The 23,001-nt window shown below is 44.8% G+C and overlaps 1 long non-coding RNA gene across 1 annotated transcript; it reads right to left on the bottom strand.

The window, feature by feature from the left end:
• Positions 1-1,834: 1,834 nt before the first annotated feature.
• LOC116971688 lies at positions 1,835-21,496 on the bottom strand. Its single transcript, XR_004411555.1, has 3 exons — positions 21,486-21,496; positions 19,501-19,507; positions 1,835-1,980 (listed from the first exon to the last, which is right to left on the bottom strand). It is a non-coding gene; the product is annotated as an uncharacterized LOC116971688 (long non-coding RNA).
• Positions 21,497-23,001: the final 1,505 nt, after the last annotated feature.

The following is a 23,001-nucleotide window of genomic DNA, read 5'->3' as shown; positions in this document are numbered from 1 at the left end:
GGCAGCTCGTTCCATACACCCACCACATTGTGTATAAAGAAACATCATATATTGATGAAAATAAAACATCCGTTACATAATATTCCTCAAAAATATCAGAAACAAAACTTGGCAAGCACATTTGCCTGATATCCAAATTTGATAGTGGAAGACTTCTGGGCCAGGGGACCAGTAAAATTGCTTCTTCTCCTTTTGGTTATGATCAAGTGGATCCAAGATAGCGCCCAAGTCAGGCGACTCTTTATGTGCTGGTCACAAAAGTGGATCTGCAATCACGTATTACAATCGTTCCTCTACTCCAACAACAGATTCCCTTCATCATGTATCTGTACACTGTGGATAGTTCGATTGACATCATGTATAGTCTTTCCGCTGTCTGGATAGCACGCAACAAATGTTTTTCACTGTACCTCAGCTAAACTAAAAGTTATCTCTCAGGTTCCTATTAAATGTCTTCCCCTGGTTACATCATCTACTGCAGTTCCTCCACTGTAAGCTCATAAAAATCAAGATTATCATAAATTAGTTCCCTTCCAAAATTCATACTTGAGTTTCTTCTCCAAACATAGCCAAATCTCCAAATTGTCTTCATTGATTATTGTTTGTCTTAGTTTTTACCACAACTGATTGTGTATTTACAATGTCTTATTAGTTTTCACGTTGTATGCTTCCCAATTCCTCAAATGGATCATAGGAATACATTTGTTTTTGTTTATGCACTCACTTTAGTTTGCCATATCCTAAATTCCCAAAGTAACTCCGTGATATGTCTGTCTAAATCTTGCTTACATTTTTAACAATTTAGCATTGAAATCTAGTTTTCTTAACAAATTATCTGAATGGTTCTGCAAATGGGCATGCAGGCCTCTTCTGAGCCAAAAACTCCACCTTGGGTGTAATTGGCACAGTAGTTTAGGATTATTATTCCCGACCCACACAGTAATGATGTTCTACTATGTTGAATATAGATTCTATTAGAGTATTTCCTCATAGGTAATAGTCTTCAATTGTCAATCAACACGAGTTGAGATTGCCACATCAGCATTATTTTAAAATAATTCTGCCATATTCCTTTAAACTAATGCCTATTGTAAAAAGTGCATTACATACTTTAAAACGCTCATTGGCTGTAATATGTCCTCGTCCCTGAGATATCCCTGCCTGCCTAAGGTATATATTACACTTGCTTTCATTACGGAAAACTGAGAAAAGAGAAATTACAGAACTAAATATGTTGCCATATTTGAAAGATCACTTTTCTTGTTAAGATAAATTGTCTATAGAGTTCAATGAAATTGATTAACAATATCAATATACTATTTTCCCTTGCAACAATAGAAAGGAGAGTTCTTTTTTTTATGTTTAGCAAATAGTACTGAATAAACATTGCTAAATTTCTGGATCTTGGCTTAGATGCCTTCATCTGAAACTGGCTTCTGGATTTCCTAATTGACAGACTGGGCTGGGTCTCCGACTTTGGGCTGGGTCTCCGATGCTGGGTCGCTTGATGCTGGGCTATTTGATGCTGGGCTCCTTGGGCTGGGCTCCTTGGGCTAGGCTGATAGGGGCTGGGCTGCTTGGGGCTGAGCTGCTTGGGGCCGGGCTGCTGGGGGTGGGCTGGTTCGGGTCCCTCCGAAAATTGTGTCCAGTTGGAAACCTTCGCCGGCCATCCTCAGCTCCAATAAAAACGCGATGGCTCAGGAAGGGGCGGACCATCCCGGTGAGTGACAGGGGAAGAGACTAATCCATGCAGCGCTGAACAGCAGAAGAGATCGATCTGCGCATGCGCAGTTTTTAAGACTTTTTAAACTTCGCTAACTTTTACAACATTCAACTGATCGGAATGAAACGGTGCAATCGCAGCATAGGAGAACGGAGAGTGAACTGGCTAAAAATCCTAGCGCTATCACAAACCAATTTTGTGCAAATAGAAAGAACACACAAACCGGAAGATAACAAGATCAGAGTTTTAGTTATGTACTAGACTAAGTGGGACCCATTGAGTCCCAGCATCACACGGGATGGCTGGTCACCAACGCAATATTCTTCCTCTCCACCAATTCCAATATTGCTCGCCAGTAGGGGGGCTGTCTGTTGCGCTAGTATGGGTGTTGCGGGCCGAAGGGACTGGTTTCCAGAGGGCTAGTATAGACATTGTGGGCCGAATGGATTCTTGGGATGGCATCCAACTGTTGCAACGATTTTAAATGCCAAGCCAAGGCAAACAATTGGGCTGCAGTCACCTGACAACCAAAATTCATTTTGTGAACACAAACTTGTTAAAAAGGCGAGGCAAACAATTGGGCTGCAGCCACATGACAACCAAAATTCATTTTGTGAACACAATTGTTTAAAAAGGCGAGGCAAACAATTGGGCTGCAGCCATCTGACAATCAAAATTCATTTTGTGAACACAAACTTTTTAAAAAGGCGAGGCTAACAATTGGGCTGCAGCCACCTGACAACCAAAATTCATTTTGTGAACACAAACTTTTTTAAAAGGCGAGGCAAACAATTGAGTGGCAGCCAGCTGACAACCAAAATTCAATTTGTGAATACAAACTTTATGAAAAGGCGAGGCAAACAATTGAGCTGCAGCCAACTGACAACCAACATTCATTTTGTGAACACAAACTTGTTAAAAAGGCGAGGCAAACAATTGGGCGGCAACCACCTGACAACCAAAATTCATTTTGTGAGCACAAACCTTTTAAAAAGGCGAAGCAAACAATTGGGCTGCAGCCACCTGACAACCAAAATTCATTTTGTGAACACAAACTTATAAAAAAGGCGTGGCAAACAATTGGGCTGCAGCCACCTGACAACCAAAATTCATTTTGTGAACACAAACTTTTTAAAAAGGTGTGGCAAACAATTGGGCTGCAGCTTACTGACAACCAAAATTCATTTTGTGAACACAAATCTTTTAAAAATGGGAGGAAAACAATTGGGCTGCAGCTTCCTGACAACCAAAATTCATTTTGTGAACACAAACATGTTAAAAAGGCGAGGCAAAAAATTGGGCTGCAGCCACCTGACAACCAAATTTCTTTTTGTGAACACAAACTTTTAAAAAAGGCGAGGCAAACAATTGGGCAGCAGGCACTTTACAGCCGCATCGAGGGGGCTCACAGTGGAGTAGACGTGTGTAAAGTGTTATTCGCAGCTCAGAGAGCTGTGACCCTCTCACTTCCTGGGTCTGGCAGAGACTGAGTGAGGGACTACACTTCTAGGTTTTATAGTCCCTCCCCCCTGCCGCCAGTGGGGGCAGCAGAGAGAATGGCAATTAAAAAAAAAAACATTAATATCTCTCTGATTTTTCATCAATGGGAAAAATCCTCCAGTGCCGGAAGGCGGAGGGGGGCTCTGAGTAAGGTGGCCAAAAATGACGGCCGTAGGTGGTGGCGAAATCACCTATCACCTATCAAAGTCGCTGCCTCAAAAAGGCAGCCAACATCATCAAAGACCCACACCATCCTGTCCACACACTCATTGCACCATATCCATCGGGAAGAAGGTACAGGAGCCTGAATACTATTATGACCAGGTTCAGGAACAGCTTCTTCCTTACAGCCATCAGGCTATTAAACACAACAGCAAATAAGCTCTGAACTATAACAGATTATTATTATTATTACACTATATTTGCTTATTTATTGAGTATGTGTGAATATGTATATATACACACTTAACTTTTTATTTTCTCCCGTTGTGTACTATGTTTACATGTACAGTCTGAAGAAGGGTTTCGGCCCGAAACGTCGCCTATTTCCTTCGCTCCATAGATGCTGCTGCACCCGCTGAGTTCCTCCAGCAATTTTGTGTACCTACTATGTTTACATGTTCTGTTGTGCTGCAGCAAGTAAGAATTTCATGTCCAATCTGGGACACATGACAATAAAACACTTGACTCTTGACTCTTGATGTTTTGCTTTCTACAGATACTGCCTAACCTGCTGAGGGTTTCCAGCATTTACTCTTTTTTAATTTAACTCTCATTAGTCTATGGAGTGGGGGGCGCTGGGGGGCGTTGGGGGGCGCTGCACTGCAGCAGCCTCTACCTACAGCCTGTCTGTTTTTTCTATCTTTTTTTTAATTTTTAGTTAGTCTAAAGTATTGTGTTGGGGGAAACTTTAACTTTTCTATGTGGGGGAAGGGGGCAGGGTAAGGGGGAAACCGTTTCCCATTCTCTTCCTGGCGGGGACGTGACTATTTCTCTGAGTCGCGTCCTCGCTCCCCACCTCGCGGCCTACCAGCTGGATCGGAGCGGCCTTTCCTGCCGGGTACCGGGAACCGGACCAGGGCTGCTACAGCGGCGGCGCAGCGCTGGAGTCACCGCGGAGCGGGCGATGCCTACCTGGGTCGCCGTTTGGGGCTCCGGAGCGTTGGGCTGCTGCTCCAACATCGTGGAGCTCTGGTGCGGAGACCTTCCAACGCGGGCGGCGCTGAACGCCATCGTGGAGTCCTGGGGCACCTTGCAGAGGGTCTGCAGTGGCGGTCTCCACACGGCGCGGCCTACGGACTTTGGAAGCCGCCGACTCCAGTAGGAGGGGGCCGACTCTGGTGTCCACGCCGCTGAGGATGTCCCGCAGCCCCGACGTCGGACTTGTATCACCCCGGCGAGCGGTCCTGGACATCGGGCCGCCCGTAGCTGCAACTGCGGAGGGCTTGGGGAGGCCCTGACCACGGGGAACAGTGGAGGAAGAGACTGACTTTGGTGCCTTCCCACACAGTGGGAAACTTTGATTCTGCTGTGTGGGGATGTTTTATGTTAAATTCTATAGTGTGTGTTCTTTATACCCTTTCTGGCTTAATCCCTCCCTTCACCACCTCCAGTTTAAATTCCAGTTGGAATATTTTGGAGGACCCAAGAACCAAGAACCAAGAACCAAGAGTGAAATATAAATTAATTTATTTGTATCTGGAATATTTGAGGCCCCTTTCGGTCATGGCTGACCATGGGTGTCTCCAGGGATGGAGGACGCCAGTGCGTGACTTTGTTTAACATGGGGAGACTGGTGCACTGACAGCCACCACATGGTCCTTGACAGATCTGGGTCAGGATCCAGTGGCATGGGGTAATAATGGTTATTCAAATAATGTATTCACCTAACTTCTGAAGTTTGTGACCAGTTTTATGATTTATGTCAGTTTAGTTCAGTTGTTTCCCACTATTTTAAGAATGTCTGTGGAAGATATGAATCCATGTTGCAAGTGCTGAATAGCAGTGTACTTATGGTTCTGAAATTTAGACTTATTTAATATATCCTAAGTTTAGCAAATATGATTGAGGATATAATTCTTCCATGGACTCATATTTTTACTATAAGGTCCTTAAAAAGGAAGGATTCTTCCATTCGACTTAGTTGTTTACAAATGAGTACTAGCAACATATTTGGCAGTTATTCCTTATGGTCTTGTAAGTTTTATTGACATTCTTGGTAAAATGCCCCAAATAGGCCTTTTGCCAAATAAAACTTTCATCTTATTTAAATAAGTCGTTGAACAAACAAATCTCCCTCTTTTCCTCCAGAGGGCAAATATAATACCATGGATGCCACCATATTACAAATTGCCGTATGTCATTTAATATGTTTAAATCCACTGCTTGATTAATTCCCGGGATGGCGGGACTGTCATATGCTGAGAGAATGGAGCAGCTGGGCTTGTACACTCTGGAGTTTAGAAGGATGAGAGGAGATCTCATTGAAACATATAAGATTGTTAAGGGCTTGGACACGCTGGAGGCAGGAAACATGTTCCCGATGTTGGGGGAGTCCAGAACCAGGGGCCACAGTTTAAGAATAAGGAGTAAGCCATTTAGAACTGAGACGAGGAAACACTTTTTCTCACAGAGAGTGGTGAGTCTGTGGAATTCTCTGCCTCAGAGGGCGGTGGAGGCCGGTTCTCTGGATGCTTTCAAGAGAGAGCTAGATAGGGCTCTTAAAAATAGCTGAGTCCGGGGATATGGGGAGAAGGCAGGAACGGGGTACTGATTTGGGATGATCAGCCATGATCACATTGAATGGCGTTGCTGGCTCGAAGGGCTGAATGGCCTACTCCTGCACCTATTGTCTATTGTCTATTCCACCTGGTGTCAATTTAAGTAATTGAAGATGCTTGTAAATTTTTCAAGTCAATTAAGATTTGCAATTGCTTGTGAATTTCAGGGTGAAATGCCATTTTTTGTCCTTATACATTTTTTGTCATCTATAACAATATGTGCCTGAAAATTAGTGTAAAATGTGATGAATATATGCCACATGAGGGGAACATTTACCTTTGAAAAATCTGCAGTTACGAGAAATCTGAAATTTTTTAAAAAAGGCAGGGATTAATTATCTGCGAAATAAAAAGTTAATGGTTTAAGTCTTGTTTACATTATTTTTGACTTTAGACTCTAGAGATACAGCGTGGGAACAGGGCCTTCAGTGCACTGAATCCACGCTGACCAACGATCGCCTCATACATTAACATTATCCTACACCCTAGAGATAATTTACAATTTTACCGATGCCAATCTACAAATCTGTATGTCTTTGGAGTGTGGGAGGAAACCGGAGCACCCGGAGAAAACCCACGCGGTCACAGGGAGAACTTACAAACTCCGTACGGACAGCACGAGTAGTCATGATCAAACCCGCAGGTATGGCGCTGTAATGCAGCAACTACCACTGTGCCGCCCTCTCTTTCCACACTTGCTGTCTGAGCCGCTGAGCATTTCTAGTAATTTTTTAAATCTTCATTCCACATTTGCCAGTGTGATGGCTGGCAGAGAAGGTGCCATGACTTTGCTGATGATATAGGAATCCTACCTATGCAATTTAAAAGGGATATTCTGAGATATACCGATTATCAGAAATTACAGCTAATCTTGGAAATTAAGTGGAACAAATCCAAATCTTTACTCACAAGCCCAGATAATGCCGTTTATAATGGATAAAATGTGGTGTTTCTTTTATTAGCTATTAGTTTTTAATGCATGGAATCATTCCCATGAAATTACCATATTAATCTTGCCAGTGGCTGATGCTAGTACCTTATGCTATTGTAGTTGATCTTCAAGATTTGGACTTTGCAACAACTCAGTGCTAACCTTAAAAATAAAGTTTAAACTTATGTACCATTCAGGGACGAACACATTGTATTGAATTTTAACAAGCATGGGGATTCATAGTCAGTGGGATAGAGAGTCTACTGAGATATCCGTAGGATTAGTGTGATTTATGGCTTAGCTCAGACAGGTACCCCACTGGGAACGCAGCTTGCTTGACAGGCTTATGTCTCATCAGGCAAAGAGCACCGGAGCGCTGCATTAGTTGGTATGACTGCTATTGCTGTCAATGGGAGCATGAGGATGCCTGCTCCAACCCATAATGGTTGAGCATGGGCAACAATGTTTACAGCTCGCCCCCACAAACCACAACCTTGATAAAATTGAGATGTATTAAAATGAAGCATTTAGTTTAGTTTTGAGATACAGTGTAGAAACAGGCCATTTGGCCCATCTAGTCTGTGTTGACCAATGACAATGATCACCCATACTTAGTTCTATACCGCACGCTAGAAACCAAAACAATCTACAAACATGCACATCTTTGCAATGCGAGAGGAAACAAGTGCACCCGGAGAAAATCTATGCAGTCACAGGGTGAACACAAAAATTCCGTGCAGGCAGCACCAGTAGTCAGGATCGAACCTGGGGCTCTGGTGCTATAAGGCAGCAACTCAACACTGTGACGTTGGGTGATGGAAGAGCGAATAACCCATTCATATAACCATATAACCATATAACAATTACAGCACGGAAACAGGCCATCTCAGCCCTTCTAGTCCGTGCCGAACACTTACTCTCACCTAGTCCCATCTACCTGCACTCAGACCATTACCCTCCATTCCTTTCCCGTCCATATACCTATCCAATTTATTTTTAAATGATAAAATCGAACCTGCCTCTACCACTTCCACTGGAAGCTCATTCCACACAGCTACCACTATCTGAGTAAAGAGGTTCCCCCTCATGTTACCCCTAAACTCCTGTCCCTTAATTCTCAAATAATGTCCTCTTGTTTGAATCTTCCCTACTCTCAATGGAAAAAGCTTAACCACGTCAACTCTGTCTATCCCTCTCATCATTTTAAACACCTCTACCAAGTCCCCCCTTAACCTTCTGCGCTCCAAAGAATAAAGACCTAACTTGTTCAACCTTTCTTTGTAACTTAGTTGCTGAAACCCAGGCAACATTCTAGTAAATCTAGGAAAGCATTTCTTGTCTTTCTAATAGTTATGTTTCACAAGCCTTGATGTTCAGGGTTAAAAAAGCGAAACAGATCAATTTAGTGGCCAATAGCCTCATTGAAATACATAATTGCCACCCAATTCTGGGATCGGAATGTTTTCCAGCTCTTTGAATTGCTGCTAAAATCTGAGATCCAGTTTGTAATGTGTGGATTGAGATGTTGTTTAAGGCAAAGAACCACTCAACATTTCACCCAGACTCAAAGCACCAATTCAAAGTTTGGCCCACAATCACATCTCTCCATTTTGTACAGCACTTAAGGAATGCTGCTTACTGATCACATTGTATTTCAGTTAAAACATCTACAGATCCTGTTTATAAGTTTTGGTGATCAGGTGGGTGAGAAAATTCCTATCCCATAATGACAGAAATGCAAGTGGTAATGAAGGCCTGGCTAATATTCCTCATTGAGCTGACACCGTCAAAACAGACCACCTGAACATTTACCTCATTCTCATTCGCAGGACTAACAGATGTCATATGCAATCTATCTATCTATCTATCTATCTATCTATCTATCTATCTATCTATCTATCTATCTATCTATCTATCTATCTATCTATCTATCTATCTATCTATCTATCTATCTATCTATCTATCTATCTATCCCACATACACCCCGCCCTCACACCCCCGCCCCCACCATCCACGCACCCCCACAATGCCCCCGCCCTCACAACCCCCCACCCCTACAAACCCTCTGCCTCCACAACCCCACCACCCCACAACCCTCCCTGACCCCACAATCCACCCCTCCCCCGCCCTCACACATCCATCCCCCTACAACCCCTCCACCCAAACCCCCCCATCCCCGGCCACACACCCCACTTCCCTCAACCCTCTCCCCTCCTCCCCATGAAGAGGAGAGGGAGGGAGTGCTAGGGGATGAGGGGAAATGAGCCGTGCCTGCACAGCTGGGGGCTATGGGTGAGTGGTGGAATATTGCATTGGGGGAACGGGTTGCGTTGTGGGAACGGGTGAGTGGTGGAATATCGCGTTGGGGAATGGATTGCTTTGGGGGACCAGGCCTCCCGTGTGACTGGGTCCCAATGGGTCCCACTTAGTCTAGTTATATTTATATGTAATTAATTTGAATGTGAAACACTTTGAGAAACTTTAATGAAATGTCATACAAGTCCTTATTTCATAAATATAAAAAGTTTTACATGACTTTCATGATCTTTTCAGTCCAGTGTGCCGATTATGTATGCTGATTTTTGTCACGTAGGTGAGCAAATAATTTTCCATTCAGAAACTAATTTCCCACCTCGGAATGTTTATGAACATTTTAGCCTACATCTTACATTTATTTAAACTTGATGCTAATAAACATGCATTTACTGTAACACATCTTGAAAAGGAATCTTCCAATTTCCAATTAGAAACATATTGATTTTTTGTGATCATGCTTTCTTGTGGCCGTCATTTCACAAAACAGGATAAAAGGGTTGACTCGCCAACAGTCTGTCTGTCCCTTCCTTCTCTGTTGTTTTTTCAGTATCAAAGGTATCAAAGGTATCAAAGGTATTTTATTGGTCACATTCACATACACCTAGGTGTAGCGAAGTGAAATGCTTCTTGCCATTTTGCAGCACATAAAGAAGGAATACAGACATAACATTAATAAGAGTTTTAAACATAAAGAACATCCCCCCACAATGGTTCCCATCATGAGGGAAGGCACAAAGTCCAGTCCCCAACCTCAGTTCACCCATAGTCGGGCCTATTGAGGCCTCCACAGTTGCCTCTACGGAGGCCTGATGTTCCAGGCCGTTCTCGCCGGGTGATGTTGCTCCGGCGTCGGGAGAGTCCTCTCAGCGGCTTGGAAACCCTGGAATGGCCGCTTCCGTACTGGAGGCCGCGGCTTCCGAAGCCAACAAGGCTGCGCCGGTTGGAGCTCCACAACTGGCGATCTCATCTAGAGATCCCAGGCTCCCGGTGTAAAGTCAGCGCCGCCACCCGCAGCTGCTCGCTCCACAGTCCCGCAGCTCCGTGATGTTTTCCTCAGCGATCTTGAGCTCACCGGAGCTCCAGCGCGGCGACCCGGGCAAGGCATCGCCCGCTCTGCGATAGCGCTCCAGCGCTGTGCTGCTGCCGAAGCCGAGGTTCTGGGTGGTCCCCGACAGGAAACGCCGCTCCAGGCCCGCTGGTAAGCCGCGAGGACGGGTCGAAGCTGCAGCCCGGAGAAAAGCTGCCTCTCCAACCAGGTTGGGACCCTGAAAGGTAGTTTTCCCCTTCCCCCCCCCCCCCCCCCCCCCCCCATAAAAAAGTCTAGACAGACAGCTGCTGGCTGGGCAGCCATGCACAGGACAGCGCCAGTGTGTGTTAACTGTATGTTTTTACTGTTTTTTAGCTTGTTTTATATGGGGGTGGTGGTTGTGGGGGATGGGGGGAACATTTTTAAAATCTCTTACCTCGACGGAGATGCAATTTTTTTCCGTATCGTATCTCTGTCCACACTACGGCCTAACATCAAGGAGTTGGCTGCCTCCGCTGGAGTTCGACTTCGGGAGCTCTAACCGCGGGAGCGTCGACTGACCAGGTGGGGGAGCTTCGATCGTCGGCTGCGGGAGCTTCGATCGCCAGCTGGGGGAGCTTCAATCACCCCGACGGATGGTTCGACTACCTCAACCACGGGAGAAAAATTAGGGAAAAAGATTAGACTTTATTGCCTTCCATCACAGTGAGGAATGTGGGGAATCCGCTGTGCCGGATGTTTATGTTAACTTTTATGTTGTTGTGTGTCATTGTTTTTTTTAATATGGCTGTGTGGTGATATAAATATCACCTTAATTGGTACACGTGGCAATAAAAGACCTTTGAAGCCTTTGAAAAGTGGGATAATTTCAACTCGCTTATACTTGGGCAATGGGGGTTAATGTTTCTTGCAGGAGGACAGCAATTCTATCTCATTTGCAGGATTTCTATTGGAATGGATTTAACTCAACTGCTCGGTACCCGTTTGTTTTAAGATTTAGTTTTAGAGTTACAGCGTGGATACTAGCTCTTTGGCGCTATCCCTGCTGATCACCCATACACTACCACTATCCTACACACTAGGGATAATTTACAATTTTAACAAAGCCAGTTAACTTACAAACCTGTACATCTTTGGAGGAAACTGGTTCACCCAGAGGAAACCCACATGGCTACAGGAAGAATGTACAAACATTGCACAAGAAGCATCCATAGTCAGGATCGAACCTCGGTCTCTGGGCGTTGTAAGGTGGCAACAACACTGCTGCACCACTGTGGTTCCAGGTTAACAGACCATTTAGATCATCATCATCATCATCATCATCATCATCATCGTCGTCCTTTCATTGTCTACTTGCAAAGCAACAGTTGTACAGTGCAAAATGAGAAGACGTTTCCCAGGGAATACCGGAGCATCGCACATAAAAACTTAAACATTTCACGCATAAAATAAAAACGATAAAAAACAATCCAGTTCCTGATAAAAACAGTACGAATAGTTTTTTTAAAAGTACAGGTAAAAAAAAAAGCAACATTAAAACACAAGTAAAAACAGTCATAAAATGTCCAGGGCAGCTGATTTAAGTGGCCTGACACAGAAGGATCACAGAAAGATACACAATATTCAACTTCTGCAGCAGGCAGCAAAATCCAGCAAATGTTTCTGGCAGTGCAGCATAATGAGAGGACCCTATGAATTGAATGGAAAGGTGAAAACAACAGATTTGCATTTGCCACTGTTGTACAGTAGCTGATTCCCAGCTCATGCTGTCTGTTTTTATGAACATTCTAACAATAATACCCTAGAATTTTCTTCAGTCACACTCTAAACCCTGTCCCTATCACAAGAGATCTTCCCATGCAGGTATAAACACGTGCCTGGAAAAGGAATAATTTATCAGCTGTTGTTTATGTGCGTTCGGGTTAGAGGGTTTCAAAGCTGTCGTGACCAAGATATGATGACCTGAAGGAATAGCTTTGGCCGTGCTTTCATTCCCGGACTGCTCTCTGTGCACACCAATGTGACTTTGATCTCCACAGTAAAGCTTCATTTCCTTGCCACACTATTGTTAAAAGCAGCCACTACAGATCTCAGTTTAAGAAGGAACTGCAGATTCTGGAAAATATAAGGTAGACAAAAATGCTGGAGAAACTCAGCGGGTGCAGCAGCATCTATGGAGCGAAGGAAATAGGCAACGTTTCGGGCCGAAACCCTTCTTCAGACTGCAGATCTCTGCCACTTCTCTCATTGAGCTGCACAGCACATTGTCAAAAAGATCACCCAGGCGCATGTTAACGCAGGGACAATCTTACCAACAATTTTAAGTGAGCAACATCACAAGTCATAGGATTTGTAAGTAATTATTTTCACATTCATTGCAATCAGTGATCATAATTAATAATTAATCATATTAATACTATTTATTTCCCTCAATAGAAAATATTTTGACTCTCTCAATGTGTAGAAGTTTGTGCATCATCAGACTTCCCTGATGATAAATGGCATCTATGTGGAAGCTCACTTAGATTCATGGAGATACTTTCAGCAGACATCACTGCCTAGATCCAAAGGGGTGAAGGCTGGGTTCCCAAGGAAATATACAACAAAATCGACATGTACCGGGATACTCAAGGCAAATGTTGAGAGGAGGCACCCTGCAATGTAGGCCCAACATCTGTGAACGCTTCAGTGAAGTTGCTGTAAGCTGCACCATCTAGTATTCCAAAGGCAGCAGCAAAAGTCAGAGGAAAAGCAGGAAACACGTCTGCAGCCAAACAGAACACTGAGTGCCGTCAGAAACTGAACAGAATAGTGAGAAGAATGAGGAACACTTGCGGGAAAAATACATGAAGGAACAAAGGAGGACCTGGCGTGGAGGGACCACCATGAAAGAGGGGGAAGAGCAACGTGGACCCGGTGTGGGGGGGACCGCCAAGAAAAGGTGGGTAGGACAATGGTGATCCAGCATGGGGGGACCGTCATGAGGGAGGGGGTAAAGAATAGAGGGGGAATTGCAGTGGGGGGGAATTGTAACTTTGTAAGAGCCCTTTATGGGCGACTATTTGCATACCTTGGCAAGTTATGCAAGCAAAGAATTTCACTGTGACTTGTCACATGTGACAATAAAGTATTCAATTCAATTCAGCAGAGCATTAACATAATCATCATCCAACAGAGGAGGGAAATAATTGTCACAATGGGAGAAAGAGTCAACTCGATGGAGACAATTTTCATTCAGAACCTACTAAGTCAATGTCTCCAGTCCAGGTAAAGTATTCTTTCCAACACATCAACATTTTCCACCAATATAATTCAATAATAATCACTCAAAAGATTCAAGTGACAGAGTGGAGGAGGGCATGTAAGGAGCAGTACCTCAGAGTGAGGAATCAACTAGGTGAAGCTACAAGACTGGACGACTTGCACACAAAACCCCATAGACAGCATGGAATTGACAGAGGGAAGCAATCCCACAACCAAAATCAGATCAAAGCTTTGTTTTGCCATATCCCGTCATGGTGGACAATTAAACAAGTCTCTAGAGGAGTACGGTCCACAAATAGCCATTAATTCAAAACCAGAAATAGTCTTCAGGATATCTGTTCTAATGCACAGTGGAAGCAGTAATCAATTTGAAATCAAAGGGCACAAAGTTACTGGAGCATCTCAATGGGCCAGGCAGCACCCACCGGAGAACATGGACAGGTGAGACCTCGGGCTGAGACCCTTCCAGCCCCCATACCACTTGGGTAGCATACAACCCGCGCAATCTGCAGGAAAAACACATCATATTCCACATGGTGCAGCTTACAACTCATCTTCCCATTCCCACACTGACCTTTCTGCCCTGGGACTCCTCCATTGCCGGAGTGAGGTCACATGCAAGCTGGAGGAACAGCATCTCATATTCATCTTGAATAGCTTGCAACCCATCAATAATAATCTGGGTGCGGGGATTCCAACCCAGGGTGTTACCTGTCCATATTTTCCAGTGCTGCTGCCTGGCAGCCCGCTGAGTAGCACCAGCACTTTATATCTTTCTTTCTTTATTTGTAAACCAACATCTGCAGTTCCTTCTGTTTCTTCTTCAAATCTAAAGGGCCTGTCCCACCAGCATATGACTGCATGCGGCGAGCGTGACCAAACCGGAAGCGGGGGCTGCGCGGAGGTCGAGTGATCCCGTACGAGTTGACGTGAAGTTTGAGCAAAGTCAGCGGGAAGTTCACGCTAGGTGTACGACATCAAGACGCTGCGTACGACGTCAAGACGCTGCGTACGGCGTCGAGACGCCGCGCACGCCCGTCGAAGCGGTGTGTACGGCCTCAATGCAGCTGCAGGCCGGCAGGCCGTTACCGCGTGAAATTTTTGAACACTGTCAGTTTTTCGGAGCGATGTCGGGACCAGCTCCGCACAACTCTATACGGCTCCGGCGATCGAAGTGGGACCGGCCCCGCGAGGCCGTACGGCTCAAGCGACCACGTTAGGTCGCGATTGCCGCATGAAGTCACATGCTCGTGGGACAGGCCCTTAAAGGACAGCTTTGCAAACAGACAAGTTGTCTACTATGACAATTGAATATGTTAATTGGCCCTGCATTAAACCAGAAGTTCTCAGTTGAAGTTATTGTGATAGGGCTGAAGGGGGCTTCCACATTGGACATTTTGTCACTTGGTACATAAAGCTTGGTATAATAATTGGAGTATTTGTGTACTCAAAATAATTAGTTCTCACAACAGTTACAGTTACAATATGTCCCCTTTGTAATTATGTAATTCTGTAGTTACTTGTCTACACTCAAAATGGTAATGCTTAGTAGATCATTATTGCCATTGAAACGTTAATTGTTTACTGTTATCTTGGTGTGCCAGAGAAACTGAAGATCCCACTACCATAATCCCACCACCAGTCACATCTTTCCTTCTCCACTCCTTTCTGCCTTCCGTACCCTTTGCATTTCCTCGACTCACACATCACTTCCCACCCAAACCACGCCTCTATTACGTATTTTGCCCTGCAATCACAGGTGACACAACACCTGTCCCTATAGGTCTTCCCTCGCATCCTCAACAGCTCTTCCAGGTGTGAAGGAGCTTCATGGGCTCCTCTAACCTCATCTACTGCTTCGGATATCCCCGAAGTGGCCTTCTGTACATCAGTAAGACCAAGTGTAGTTCCACGACCCTTTCACCAAACACGTGCTCAGTCTGTCAAGGATCCACTGTTGTTAACCATTTGAACTCCCCTTCCCATTCCCACGCTGACCTTTCTGTCCTGGGCATCCTCCACTGCTGGAGTGAGGCCACATGCAAACTGGAGGAACAGCACCTCATATTCCGCTTGTAGCTTACAACCCAACTGTAATAACATTGAATCCTCCAATTTTAGATATCCTTTAACAACCCCCCCCCCCCCCCTTCCTCCTCCACTTTCGCTTCCACACCCCCCTTTCTTCCCCACAAACCTCCCCTGTACTCCACTTGGACCCACACTTATTTTTGCCCTCCCCTTCCCCATCACCTATATTCCTTTCTGTGGCTTCACAATTCTTCATTCCCACTGTCCTCCACAATAAGTCTGAAGAAAGGTCCTGACCCAAAACGTCACCTAACCATGTTCTCCAGCAATACTGCCTGACCCACTGAGCTACTACAGTAAACTTTTGTAAACTGGCATTAGCAGCTCCTTGTTTCTAAATCCTAATTGTATTTAATCATTTATTGTTGTCTCAGTGTTTAACACATATAAACTCAATGTACTTTGTGTTTAGGATATTCTACCATAGAAACATAGAAACATAGAAATTAGGTGCAGGAGTAGGCCATTCGGCCCTTCGAGCCTGCAAGGCCATTCAATATGATCATGGCTGATCATCCAACTCAGTATCCCGTACCTGCCTTCTCTCCATACCCTCTGATCCCCTTAGCCACAAGGGCCACATCTAACTCAAGAGGGTCTCCAAGAGAATGTCTGTTTCTCTTGACAAATAAAGACTTTCATATGAAATAGCTTCAGCTTCCTGTGCAGTTGGAAATCTCACTGCAGATGAATTGTGCATTGCTGTTGATGTTAGTATTATAAACCAGTGAAGAAGTGCTTGGGAGAACTCAATCATCCTTAAAATAAGGAGACAAGTTTCTTGACAGGTGCTAAAGCAATAAACAAATTGTACAATTTGTACTCGCGATTAAGCTCTTATTTTTTTTTCATCGGTGAGTCAATTTGTTTGTTGTGGAAATTAATTTTGAGCATGTGAATTTGCTGCTGGAGCTCAGGAAATGTTTTTGGGTTTCTGCAGACAAACACAAACTGTTTATATCCAGGCAGGCAACTTAACAACCATGTGCATTGCCTGGATAACTTCCTTGCCAGTTGTCTGAAACATGAGCGAGGAGCAAAAGCAATCGAAGATAGACACAAAATGCTGGAGTAACTCAGGCAGCATAATAAGGCAGCATCTCTGGAGAGGAATGGGAGACGTTTTGGTTCAAGACCCTTCTTCATAACATGTTATTTGCCAGTCTAACACGAGGCACCTGATTCAGACACTTTATGCCAAACTCCAAATGGGTGGAGGAAAATTATGTTTCCAATAAAATCAAAAGGACCTGAAACAGGGGTCCTTTGGAAGGGGTGGGATAGGGATCCACAATCCTGTTTCTATTATGGTGAAAAGGGTCAAAAACTTCAAATTACTGGGCTTGCATATTTCCGAAGATCTTTCCTGGTCCTGGCACACTGATGCAATTATAAAGAAGGCACATCAGTGCCTCTACTTCCTGAGAAGATTACTGAGAGTCAGTATGTCAAGGAGGACTCTCTCGAACTTCTACAGGTGCACAGTAGAGAGCTTTGTGGCCTGGTATGGCAACTTGAACATCCAGGAGCATAGAAGACTGCAGAAGGTTGAGACCACTGCCCAGTCCATCATCGGCTTGACCTCCTCACCATCGAAGGGATCTATCGCAGTCACTTCCTCAAAAAAGCTGACAACATCATCAAAGACCCACACCATCCTGGTCACACACACTCATCTCTCCGTTGCCATCGGGAAGAAGGTGCAGGAGCCTGAAATCTGTAAAATCCAGGTTCAGGAACAGCTTCCCCACAGCTGTCAGGCTATTAAACACAGCATCAAATAAACTCTGAACAATAAATCTATTATTACTATTGCACTTTATCTGTTTATTTATTGTGTATATATGGTCTATGGTCTATAGACACACTGAACTTTTATCTCCTGTTCTGTATTATGTTTACATATTCTGTTGTGCTGCAGCAAGTAAGAATTTCATTGTCTATCTGGCACACATGGTAATAAAACTCGTGATTCTTGATTGACTCTTGACATTACCTCTGTTTCTCTTCCGTATATGCTCTCTGACCTGCTTAGTGTTTCCGGCATGTTTTTTTTAATTTGCTCTTTCCACGGCAGATTAGATGACCACCAGAATCTAGGGTAATATCCCCTACCCAGAGACATCTTTTAGATGGGTCAATTGATTCTCAAGAGATCGTAAGGAATTTTGAAACGTACAAAATTCTTAAGGGGTTGGACAGGCTAGATGCAGGAAGATTGTTCCCGATGTTGGGGAAGTCCAGAACAAGGGGTCACAGTTTAAGGATAAGGGGGAAGTCTTTTAGGATCGAGATGAGAAAAACATTTCTCACACAGAGAGTGGTGATTCTCTGGAATTCTCTGCCACAGAAGGTAGTTGAGGCCAGTTCATTGGCTATATTTAAGAGGGAGTTAGATGTGGCCCTTGTGGCTAAGGGGATCAGGGGGTATGGAGAGAAGGCAGGTACGGGATACTGAGTTGGATGATCTGCCATGATCATATTGAATGGCGGTGCAGGCTCGAAGGGTCAAATGGCCTACTCCTGCACCTATTTCATATGTTTCTATGTTTCTATGTAAATTAAGGGATGATTCACCAATCATCTTCACCAAAAAACAGAAAGCACCAATGACCTGCAATGAAAACATCAAATATTCTATTGAAATAACTAGTTTACTCATTCTCGACTGTTGACTGGAAGAATGGAAGGGATGCTTGCAGAATGACTCCCCCCCCCCCCCCACCCCACCCCTCACAAAGCTCCCAAGGTTACAAGATTAATTGTTGTATTCTATATGTTCTATCAATTTTCTTTGACACACAGCCTCGACATGAAAGTTGTAAAGCCACAGTCAGATGAAAATAGAAAAAAAAAAGACAGTGAAGAATGAGCTGCAAAACCATCAATGCAAATGAACAAGGATAGCAGGCACAAATTGTTGGCTATTGCATATTTTAAGTGTGATTCATATGAACCCAAAGTTAGCAACGTTCAAACAGGGCCAAGAGGATGAGAGGAAGTTAGTGGGATGAGGTTTTGATTGTTCAGGCCATGAGCTGAAGCGGACATAATAGACTGTGTGACCCCTCTTGCTGGTAAAACACAAATGACTGCAATACTTGTTCGGAGGTCAGTTTGAGAAATTTCCACTCTCGGATGTCTACTCAACACTATCAAAAATGAACGAAAAATGAAAAATGCTATAAAAAATTGAAAAATGCGGGAGCTCATCTTTTTCTAAATATGATTACGTTGCAGATTGAAACTTCAAAAACTCAAACAACAGGGTCAGTGATGCACTGAAAACTACTCTGGAAATTTTATCAGACACATCCTAGTGCAAAGTGTCATTTCATGTTTCACTCTCTTTCTGTAGTATCTCATAGCCTGTGGCAATTCCCAGGATAACTAATTATGTGTGAAGCATTGAACAGGGATCCTACGAAGGTAATTGTCTTGGGATTCATCTATTTGGGCCTGTCTCTGTTCATCATCCCACAACCCCAATATTGACTGTTTACCCTTATTAACTGATCACTAACAGCATTATCCCCTAATACAAACTTCAAACCAGATCTGATCCTCCCACCACCTCCCACACATTTGTCCCCTGCCTCCTCCTTCACTGAAGGTACACAAAAATGCTGGAGAAACTCAGCGGGTGGAGCAGCATCTATGGAGCGATGGAAATAGACAACGTTTCGGGCCGAAACCCTTCTTCAGACTGAAATCTCCTCCTTCACTGATCTCCCTCTTGGCACTGTGATCCCTGAATATGCCCCACACCAGACATTTATTTGATCATAAAGTCAATGCTAATGGCTAAGATTTTCATTGTATTACTTCCCACCCCCTTCTGCAACACTGCAGCAGTCTCCCATCTGACCAGATTGCTGATTGCACCTAACCCTATAGTCTGTTTGGGCTAATGACTGTCTGCCCTCTCACTACAGACCCTAGTTGCACCCTTTGTGCTAATTAGCACAACTCCATTGGCAAAGCCTGCAATGCTGGGGGCGCCGTCCAGTTGGGTTTAGCTGGCCAGCCTGCAGCTCTCTGTCTTTTCACTTCTTTCCTTTATTTTTAGTGTGTTAAAAAGTGTTTTGTTTGGAGGTCTATTCTTTTTTATGTGGGGGGTGGGAGGTGGGGGGTGGGGGGGGGAAGGGGGAAACTGCTCTTCCTGGTCCCTACCAGGTCGGAGTGGCGGCTTTTCTCCTGGCTGCATCTTCGGCTCATCCTCGCGGCCTACCAGCGGGCCTGGAGCGGCGTTTCCTGAGGGGACCGGCCAGAACCTCGGCTTCGGCGGCGGCAGCGGGCTGGAGCGCTATCACGGAGCGGGCGATGCCTTGCCCGGGTCGCCGTGCTGGTACTCCGGAATTCTGATCCGCACGTGAACATCGTGGCGCTGCGGGTCTGTGGAGCGGCCAGCTGCGGGCGGTGGCATTGAACTTTAACATCGGGAGCCTGGGATCTCTCGCCAAGATCACCAGTAGTGGAGCTCCATCCAGCGCGGCGTGTTGGCTTCGGAAGCCGCTGTTTCCAGTAAGGAAGCGGCCGTTACAGGCACCCCGAGCCGCTGAGAGTGTTCTCCCGACTCCGGAGCACCATCACCCGGCGAAAGGGCCTGAAACATCGGGCCACTGTTGCACCGGCAGCAGAAGTCTCAATAGGCTCGACTATGGGTGGACATGGGGATGGGGACTGGACTTTGTGCCTTCCCTCACAGTGGGAACCATTGTGGGGGGATGTTTTTATGTTTATTGTTAAATTCTTTAATGTTGAGTCTTATCTTTATTTGTGTGCTGCAATGACAAGTCAAATTTCACTACACCAATTGGTGTATGTGATAATAAATGTCCTTTGTCCTTTGCCCTTTGGGTCGTGCCCGAGGCTCTCCAAATTTAGATGCAAGCTCCAACAGGGGTTCGTACACACTACATCTGCAGTGATGGATCAGCAGATTTCTTAAACATTGGACACATAACAAAAAATATGAGTTTGAGAGCTGCTGTCCTCATTATACGTGATCCCTTAGAATTTCCTGTACAAGTGTGTGATGTCTTATAGATAGAATGTTGGATAGATCTGCTGAACTTTGTTCTTTGTTCAGCATGGTTCTCTGTTTTAGATTCCCCATTTGTGTCTAATCATCTGGAACTTGTGTTGAATGTGCTGAGTTCTCTACACCATGCTGCAGTATATCCCTAGGCAATTACATCAGCAATAGCCAGCTTAATGATGGCAGTACACATTTTCTATGTTTTTCTGCTCAAGGCCTCTCCATGGATTAGTGTAATGTATTGCTATTTAGAACTTATTGACAGAAATGAGTAATCAATGTCCAACAACAATTCTGTAGACCTCAGGTTTGACACTCATTGGAAATGCTGGGTTGCTTTTCCCAATCAGCAAGATAGTGGAGATCAAACACAGTTAAAAACATTTTTAAAATGAGATGGCCGTTGCATGCACACAGAAAGATCTTGATACCAAGCTAATGGGAGGAAAGTGCTCCACAATTAACAGACAAAAGACCATCTCCAACAGAGATGCCATAGAGACACCACCGAAACTCCACTTATCAAATACTCATTAGACCTGTCACATAAATACTGCAAATACAAAAAATAAGGGGGTGGTTATTTATCAGTGATGAGTGACTCACCTTCTGAAGTCCCAACGCCTTTCCATGGATTATATGTCATAAAACGGGAATGTGAATATGCCTTACTCCTGAATTAATACAATGTGACAACACGTTTGACCCTTTTAATGACATGTAGGAACAAAGAACTGCAGGTGCTGGTTAATACACAAAAGGACACAAAGTGTTGGATTAATTTAGCAGGTCAGGCAACATCTCTCAAGAACATGGATAGGTGATGTTTCAAGATGCATCACCCCCCCCCCCCACCACCTGCCCCCCCCCCGCCCCCTACTTCCCCCCCCCCCCCACCTGCCCCCCCGCCCCCTACTTCCCCCCCCCCCCCTCCCCTTCTTCCCCCTCCCCTTCCTCCCCTGTGCTCCACTGGGATTACCACCTATTTCTCCCCCCCACCAGTAATCCTCCTACTTTCCTCCCCCTTGCTTCATAATCCGGAACTCTTCAAACCTGTGCCATACCTACTTTTCCTTATCGCTGGCCTTGGTTCCAACAATCTGCCTGTCAATTCCTCCCCCATCCGTGTTTACCTATTACCTGCCACTTTTTGACCTACCTCTCCCCTTTTCCAGGTTTCTTCTATCCCACTACAATGTCTGAAGAAGGGTCTCAACGCAAGACATCACGTATCCATATTCTCTAGAGTTGCTAAATGAGCTGCTGAGTTACTCCAGCGTTTTGTGTCCTTTTCTAGACATATGACATACGAGTTCACTTGCTTTGTAAGCCATCTGCCACATTAAATATTCACGACTTCTTCCATGGCTAACGAGTGGCCATGCACAAAATTCACCACAACAACCCACCTAGACTTCTTTGACAGCATTTTCCAAATCCATGACTTTATCATCAAGAAGGGCCAGGGTAACAAATGCAGGAGAAGTACGAGGAGAAAAATACCAGGGTGCAGAATATAGTTTTCAACACTGTAGCATACAGTTGCAGAGGATGGCCACCACCTGCAGGTTGACTTCCAAATTATCCCCTCCATCAGGCAGAAGATAGAACATTTTGAAGGCATGTACCACCAGACTCAGGAACAACTTCTTCCCCCCCTGCTCTCAGATTCCTGAATTGTCTTTCCATATGCTAGGATATAGTCCCGATCTTCCAACCTAACTCATTGTGGACATTTTCTCTGCAACTGTATGCTACAATGTTGGAAACTATATTCTGCGCTCTTGTATTTTTCTCCTTGCACTACCTGTTGTATTTGAATGCACTCATGTATACTCATGAATTGGATAGCATGCAAACAAAAGCTTTTCACTATACTTCAATATAGGTAAAAATAATAAAACAATAATAAGTTGTATATGATCCCTCTGTCTCTGTCTCTGTCTCGGTGTGCCTCTCTCTCTCTCTCTCTCTGTCTCTCTCTCTCTCTTCCCCCTCCCCCTCCTCCCTCCCCCCTCCTCTCCCCCCCCCACTCTTCTCCCTCCCCCCCCTCTTCTCCCCCCCACTCTTCTCCCCTCCCACCCACTCTTCTCCCCCCCCCACTCTTCTCCCCCTCCCCTCCTCTCAACCTCCCTCCCCTCACCCCATGGAGACGAAAGCACAAGGTGTTTCCTCCAAATAATCTATATTAATAAATCTCTGATCTTGACCACTTTTGGCCGACTGTGCTGCGATTTCCGAGAGAATGCCGCCCCCTACGGCCGTCATTTTTGGTCACCTCGCTCAGAGCCCCCCTCCGCCGTACGAGTGTGGAGGATTTTTTCCGTC

Source organism: Amblyraja radiata, chromosome 4 (assembly GCF_010909765.2).
Source record: "Amblyraja radiata isolate CabotCenter1 chromosome 4, sAmbRad1.1.pri, whole genome shotgun sequence".
NCBI classification, from domain to species: domain Eukaryota; kingdom Metazoa; phylum Chordata; class Chondrichthyes; order Rajiformes; family Rajidae; genus Amblyraja; species Amblyraja radiata.
The sequence above is the reverse complement of the archived record's forward strand: the minus strand, read 5'-3'. Positions and strand labels throughout refer to the sequence as shown.